The sequence below is a fragment of the Arachis ipaensis genome, chromosome B05 (assembly GCF_000816755.2).
Source record: "Arachis ipaensis cultivar K30076 chromosome B05, Araip1.1, whole genome shotgun sequence".
Taxonomy (NCBI): Eukaryota; Viridiplantae; Streptophyta; class Magnoliopsida; order Fabales; family Fabaceae; genus Arachis; species Arachis ipaensis.
The window spans coordinates 127,519,984-127,528,690 of NC_029789.2; positions in this window are offsets into that span (position 1 = coordinate 127,519,984).

An 8,707-nucleotide genomic window follows, 5' to 3' on the forward strand; every position below is an offset into this window, starting at 1 on the left:
GATGTGGTCATCAAACGATGGAACTTCATCCGCCTCTGGGTCGTAATCCTCATCCTCTAAACGTGCTTATTTAATTAAATAAACTTCACTGATAAGCAACACAATCAGTTTACACAAGTTCAGCACAAATTATTTCTGAAGCACCACTCACCTATCTGGTTCTCCTATTTTTGGTTTTCTCTCTAAATATTTTTTTATATGCTACTTTGAACTGTTTCAAATTAAAATATTTTGATTTCTCATGATGAAACTCGGTTTTTGTTTTTCAGTTTGTTGAAGTCCTTCATTTTCACACCAATAGCCAATTATATGAATCTTCAACCAGGTAAGTAAGATTGTTTTTCTGCGTCTCATGTATGTACTATTTGAAACATTTTTCTTATAGTTTTTCTAATTTTAGTCTAAATCAAAATAAATGCCCCTTGAAAAAATAAATCTTTAACCGAAAAAAAGTATACAACTAAAAAACATGTTCACAATAGCATATAAAAATTAGAGAAAAGGACAAATAGGTTGTTGACCTTTTGTCCCGCAGACATTTTTGTCCTTGACCATTGAAAAATATTTTTAAGTTTCTGACCTTCACAAAATTTGGACGGATCAGTCCCTCTGTCCAAATGCGTCCGTTAGGGACTGATTCGTCCAAATGTCTCCGTCAGGGACTGATCCGTCCAAGTTTTGTGAAGGTCAGGGACTTAAAAGTATTTTTCAATGGTCAGGAACGAAAATGTCCGCGGGACAAAAAGTCAGGGACCTATTTATTCTTTTCTCTAAAAATTAACAAAATTCACAAAATCTGATACAATTCATGATTGGTACCTTAACCCAACAGCTCAAACAATATTATCAACAACAAATCAAGAGAACAAAACAAGCAAAATTCAAAATCAAGAAAAACTAATCTCAAGAAATTAACAAAATCTCAACAACTCAATATTAGTCTCAATCAGTAATTCAGTATTATTAACACAGATCAACAAAATAAGAAAAAACAAACTCAAGAAGCAGTGTTTAAGCTAACCAGAGGAAGGGATAGAGAGACAGAGTGGGAGCTTGACGGCGACAAAGAGAGAGCTCGACGGCAACGACGAGTAGAAGAAAGACCTCGACGGCGACGGTGAGGAGAAGAGAGAACTCGGCGCTGACGGCGAGGAGAAAAGAGAACTCGGCAGCGACAGGGAGGAGAAGAGAGAGCGCGACAATGGCGACGGCAAGGAATCTTCAACCCTGCTTCCGATGACCAGCCGACGCCAACGAACACAGAACGAAAACCATTCGGCGATGAGGTTGACGCGGTGCTGCAGGGCTGTGGGGGCTGCAGTGGTTGCGGTGGGCGGTGGCTGCGTTAGGCGGATGGGGGCTAGGGTTTTTTTGTTTGCCCTCTTACTTTTCAGATAGGATAAGAGATGAGTGGGGTCTTTAGGGGAGGGGGTAGCTTTCGGGTAGTCCAATAGGTTTAGGTGATTTTTTTTTTATAAAAATAAAAACGGCGCCGTTTTGGGAGATTTATCCAACCGGAAGACTTAAAAAAACCGACCGGTTCTACTAGTTTACCCAATTGAACTGGGCAGCCTGATTCAGTTTTTATAATCATGATTAAAATATTATGATAATGATTTGAAGAGAAATGGAGTGATATGTAAATTTAATTTAAAAAACATAGTATTCATGATGAACAAGTTGACTTTTATGTTTTAAGAATATATGTAAATTACAAAAATATCTGCAACAATATTTCACATTTTTTCTAAAGAATAAGTTATGTTTTATCATATGTGTAAAATTTTTTTTTGATGCATTGAAGTGGTTTCTTATAGTTAAGTTTATCTTTTTATTTAATATAAAACTAAGAACAACTAATTATGGTATAATAATTTTTGCAAATGATCAAAATCCATTATATATTGACTTTGTTCAATTTTTTGTTTCTCAAACCATTTCTATTGGTGTCCAATTATACGTTTTCATATTATCCAACTATAACTGTCATACGATAACTTGGTCAAACTTGTAATTACCAGTCAATTTTTTTGATTTTTTTCATACTGTTTTTTGAGTACATATAACTTTTATTAATGTTGTCATTGGTTTTTTTTCTACCGAATACATGTAGTACTCTCCCTTTCTTTTTATATGTTAGATGACTTAAGCTGATTTATTTTTTTTTAGATTAATTTCAATCGTTAAATTTAGATTTCTAATTTGAAAATATAAATAAAACTATTAATTTTTTAAACGCTGAATTTTAATTATTTTTTCATACAGAGGTAATTTCAAAAAATACAACAGAACAAGGTCATAAAAGCAAGGATACTCATTTTATCTTTTTTTTTGTCAACCCGCATATTTAGTAATCATTTTCAACAAAAACCGACATCATGACGATCATTAAAAGGTCCAAAGTTAAAATGAAATTCACGAAAGGCAACGCATTTAGGGTTTCCAAAATAGTAATTATTTAATTTGTATATTTTTTGTTTTGTGGTTTCCAAAATCCATTTTAAGTTCTTTATATTTTTTTAGTTTTGTACTAAAGTTAAATATTTAACTATTATCTTTTTCGAAATACACGTTACATATTATGATGGAGAGGTATCACATTTTTTTATGTTATTTATCATATGTTAAAGTATATTTAAAAATGATATAAAATAAAAAAATAATTAATGTTTGATCATCAACTAATAATTGAGAAATCCAAATTGAAACCTGGATCTTTTATTCTAAATTAAAAAGTGGCGGACAATAAAATTAATTTATTGATTTGAATTTATAATTTCTTTTAAAATAACAATATAATCATTAATGGATTTTAATATTTAATTTTTTCAATATTTGTTAACGTAAAATGAAAACACGTTCGACCAAGTTGCATGACACCTAAACAATAATTTAGTGAAAACAAGTTGAAGTAATAAAATATTTAATAAAGACATTAGTTATACATTCCTCACTTTAAATTACATTGACAAACGTTTTAAATAATAACAATGCCAAAACTACAGAAAGTGCTAATAAGACTATTTGTCGTTGTATTTTATTTAAGTATTATTTGTTACAATGTCTCTTATGAAAATTATAGTAGGTAAAGGAAAGATATTTTTTATATTGTGCAAACCTCACTAAATTTCATATCAACTGTAACTCACTAAACCTAAGTTGCTTGGTCAAACTAAATTGTGATAATTCTGATGGAAAATAACTTTTACAAGCTTGTTTTCTCGCTTTTCTTATGTCACTATTAATTAGTTCGATATATTTTGATACTATACTAGATATTGATAAAACCTGGATTTCAAAGTCACGAAATAGTGTGGAATATAGGCAAGGATTGAACAATTTTCTAGACTTTGCGTTTGCGAATGCTCCTCCGATGGCATGATAAAGTATCCATGTCCTAAATGCGGGTTTCAACAAATGCAAACAAGGGAGGATGTATACGATCATCTGTTGTTACGACCATTTTCCCCTGTATATACGATTTGACTGCGTCATGGTGAGAAGCCGGTTGAAGAGAGATCTGAATTGGGACGAGTAGATGAAAATATGATATCCCAAATGAATCAAATGCACCAAATGGTCAACGAGGCCTTCAATTTCACGATGCAACATGCAAGTGAGGACATCACAACAATCGAAGATGCAGATGACCATGAAGACGTGTTACCGTACTTATATGAAGGTCCAAGTCGCGTGGCGCAGGATTTTAACAATCTACTGTCAGATGGAGAGCAGGAGTTATATCCCGGATGCTCAAAGTACTCCAAATTATCATTCTTAGTGAAGCTGTATCATATCAAGTGTATGTGCGGTGTGAGTGATAAGGAAAAGTCCATGATTCTTGACTTACTGTGGGACGCATTCGAACAAGCAAAAATTCCAAAGACAGTGTACGAAGCCAAGAAGACAATAAGAAAGTTGGGTATTCAATACACAAGATAGATTCTTGTCCAAATGATTGTATGCTGTACCGAGGTGATGATGAGAACTTAACTAGGTGCAAGAAATGTGGGTGTTCAAGATGGAAGCAGAAGACTAAAAAGGGCTCTATTGTTAGGCTCAACGTACCAGTGAAGAGAAATGAAAAACCTATAGCAGCCAAGACTCTTCATTACTTTCCCCTCATACCACGACTGCAGTGGTTATTCATGAGCAGGAAGACATCAAGTGATATATTATGGCATAAATAGGCGTCTAATAACGACGGTTTCCTTAGGCATCCAAGGGACGCTGAAGCATGGAAGAAGTTTGATGCAAAGTATACTAAGAGGCCAAAGAGGGAAATACTTTCAAGATGTGTGCAGCAATGATGTGGACTATCAGTGACTTTCCGGGACTAGAAAACCTATCTGGTTGGAATACGCACGGTGGGTTAGCTTGTCCTATGTGTAACTTGGATGTTAAGCCACAGCGGCTGAAAGACAGTCAAAAATGGTGTTTCATGTGCCATCGACGCTTTTTAAATCAGGAACACAAATACAGGCTAGATCGGAATAGATTTGATGGGCAGGTTGAAGGTAGAGATCCACCAAAGAAGTTATCCGGAACAGATGTATTGAGGCAAGAGTTCAACCGTGACATCCAAAAAAAGACGCAATGGTCAGGATGCGGATGAAGATGACTCGCATTGGAAGAAGAAGAGTGTTTTCTTTGACCTACCGTACTGGGAGGATCAGATGTTGCGTCATAACCTTGATGTGATGCATATAGAAAAAAATGTGTGTGACAATGTGGTCTTCACTATCTTAAACGATAGCGGCAAATCAAAAGACAATCTTAAAGCTCACAGAGATTTACAATGCATGGGCATAAGGCCTGAATTATGGCCAGGAGAAGGTGGTAAATGTCCTTCTACAATATTTGCGATGTCGAATCTACAGAGGAATGTATTCCTAAAGACTTTGCAGAATATGATCTTTCCAGATGGTTACTCTAGCAATGTTGCTTGTTCTGTTGATTTGCGACAGCACAAGTTATCTGGGTTGAAAAGTCAAGACTGCCATATTCTGATGGAACAACTACTCCCAATTTTGGTGAAGAATACACTTCTGAGTCCGGTGTCCAATGTGATTGCAAATTTGTCATCATTTTTCTGAGAACTTTGTGGGAAAGCCATAAACCCTATGCAGCTTGCTGAGCTTCAGAATCATGTTGTGAAAATTCTATGTCAGATGAAAATGATTTTTCCTCCATCCTTCTTCACCATCATGCTTCACCTCACGGTGCATCTCGTTGATGAGGTTACTCTTGGTGGACCAGTATATTATAGGTGGATGTATCCAATAGAAAGGTTAGCTTGCTGATAAACCCCCTTTAGTACACTCAGTTGAATTAAATGTGTATATACTGAGCGTTTTATTGTATTTATATAAAAGGTATTTAGGACATCTGAAGCAATATGTTCGTAATAGGGCACAACTAAAAGGCTCAATTGCAGAAGGCTATTTATCTGAGGAAATCCAGACTTTCTGTTCTAGATATTTGGATTATTAAGACTAGAATCAACCGACCAGAGTGAGTTGATGATGAGCCTATTGATCTTCTTCATACTTCAGGAGAAAGTATTTTTTCAGCTATTGGAAAGGCATTAGGGGTTGTTTCGCATTTCGAACTCACTCCAATGGAAAAACATCAAGCTCATTGTCATGTGCTAGTCAACTGTGATGCCGTGGTTCCATACGTTGAGTAAGTATACACATGTATTTCTAAAACACCAATATAACTCTTTTCTCACAGTGACTAGTTGGACTAATTTTCTTTTCTCCCATAAAGTACATTTAGGGAAAAGACAAAGCGAAGCTTGCGTCATCAGACAAGGTCACAAGCTAAGATAGATAGTGTCGTCCATGCAGAATTTCCTCGGCGGTTCAAGCATGAGGTTGACAGAATACTAACCTGAACAATGTGTTTTTAGCCTGGAATTAGTACTATATGAAAATCGATTTTAATATAAAGCATGAATGTTATGTGGTTCCAGGTTCCTATGGAAAGTACGCTTCATTCGAAAGACTTGAAGTTGCTTGCGTGCGCTCCCATGATTCAGGCAAGACGTTTTGGGGCGTACAATGTTAACGGGTACAAGTTTAGAACTATCACAAAGGAAAATGGGATGAAAACATAAAATAGTGGAGTATATGTATCATCTAATACAAGAAGTTATGCAAGCATACGTGACAATAGAGTAGCTGTTGGTGGTGTTCCGTATTACGGAAAAATAGTAGACATAATTAAATTGAATTATAGTTGTTCCTTCACGGTGGTATTGTTCAAATGTGTTTGGGCTGATACCACTACCAGTAGAGGCATCAAACAAGACCATTTGGGGCTTACTAGCGTTAATTGCTCTCATCCGATACACACTGGTAATCGAGAAGAAGATGAACCGTACATATTCGCATCGGAAGCTCAGCTTGTATACTATGTGGATGATGAAATAGCTAAGGACTGGAGTGTTATGATTCATGTAAAACCAAGGGATTTGTATGACATGGGAGAAGAGAATGAAGAAGCTGAAGTTGGTTTTTCTCTACAGCCAGGGTTGAACATGTCAGCGGAAGGTGACATTGGAGATTTACTGTTGACAAGGGAAGCAGATATGGAAGACCTCATAGAAAATGCTTCAAAGAATTTCGATAATGTCGCGTAATGCTTATATGAGGCCTTTTAATGTAATTTAAAAATGATATTTCTGTCATAAACTAAGTTAAATAAACTCAACATTGTACGTTGTTTTCTTTGGTTACTTTATACTTGTGTAGTTTTTATTTGCAGTTAAATATTTACGTTATTGTGAATTTTCATGAGTAAAAGCAGATTTTTCGTTTCTTTCAACGATTTTAATACGGAGAAGTTAGTTTACGTTAAATCTTTATTCCTTCTACATTTTTTATTTTTCTTAGGGTTGCATTTTTTATAATCTTGCTATCTATTACGCAATATAATTTCACTAGTGTTACGTTTTGAAAACAATAGTGAACATAACATGATAGTGGAACATGATTAATGAAAACTGAGGACTTTTCGTCATCCTCTGCAAGCACAACAATTGCTACAGAGCTTCTGTTTAAGAAATTTTCCCAAACTATTAACAAGGGTGATGGTAATTGTCAAAAATTTGCGTTTAGTTTTAAAATTGTCTTATCATCTTGTAGTTTGTTTTCTTTTTCTAAGTTAGTATTTAATGACTCCGGAGTTCTCAGTTTTTTCTATGTATACTCAATCTGTTATGTGCATGTTGATATTTTTAGTCTTACCTGAATATTTCGGAGAAATAGTTCCTGATAGTCTAGATGGAGAAGAGTCTGATTCAAAAGACGATTAAGATGATATCTCCTCTGTCGCAGTCGACAGATCCATACAGTTTGATCTGAATAAGGTTCCGGAAGAAGACGATGAAACTTTAGAAGACCAACAAGATAAACAAGATGATATACATGTTAAGAAAAGGTTCTTTGATCTGAATAAAATGCCATGGTATGGAGATGAAATATCAGATCCTCTAGAACGTGAAGCCCATAGATTCATAACAGAGTATTTTTCGCCAGGTCAATACGATGTTGAAGAGAAATTTTGATCTTTTATTATAACAGTTACGCTGATTTCCTTAGTTTAATGATTTGGGTCGCCGTTGTACATGTTTATCTACTTTTAGAGTTTCTTAATTTAGGTTTAGTAAGGCATAACTTTAAAGAGGAGTAACTTTGATTTATGCTCTCTAGAACTTTATTTTAACTTTATAAATTCAGAGTATGATTTTATTTTCTTCTTTTACATCCATGTTTGAAAGCAAATTTAAATGCCAATAACGTAATTAAGAAAATCTTATTGGTAAATTTGTTCACATGAGTTAACATATATAGCTTATTTAACTTGTGAATTTTTTTTACGTAAAACGAATGTAAAAAAAGTGTTACGAGTTTAAATAACAATTATTTAAACATATGTAGCTTAAGATAATAGTCTTTACTTAACTAGATTATACCTAGATGGTTTATTACTAAAGAAAACATTGCAATATGTGGTAATATGTATTTTGCGGCGATTTTGACGAAACCGCCGCAAAATGTAAAACAATAACTCACCTTGCGGTATATATAGTGGCGGTTTTCGAAAATATGCTGCTAAATACATACCTGATTGAAATACAGCGGCGGTTTGAGAAAAACTGCCGCTAAATGTCGGCCTGATTGCAGCCCCAACCCCTAACTGCCGCTATATATGCGCGCAATATATGGTAATACGCGACGGTACATATAGCAGCGGTTTTCGAAAAGACTCCGCTAAATGCAAGCCTGATTGAAATATAGCGACGGTTTTTCTAAAACCGCCGCTAAATGTACTCCAGATTGCAGCCCCAACCAATAACCGCCGCTATATGTGTCGCTGCAAAATTTTCGCCGCTATCTGCCGGAATTGTTGTAGTGGAGATGCATTGAATCATCCAAGGTGGCGAGAAACTATGGATGCAGAGTATGATACGTTGTTTAAAATCATACACAGAGATTGGTTCCATTGCCTCCTAGTAGAGAAGCTACTGGAAGTGAGTTTTTCGTACTAAGTTCAACCTCTGATGGCACCTTGCAGAAATATAAGACGTGCTTGATGGTTCAGCACTTTACTCAATGCACCATTTTGAAAATTTCTGTGATGATTTTGGAATAGCTCATAATTTTTCATGCCCTAGAACACCTCAACAAAATGGAGTAGT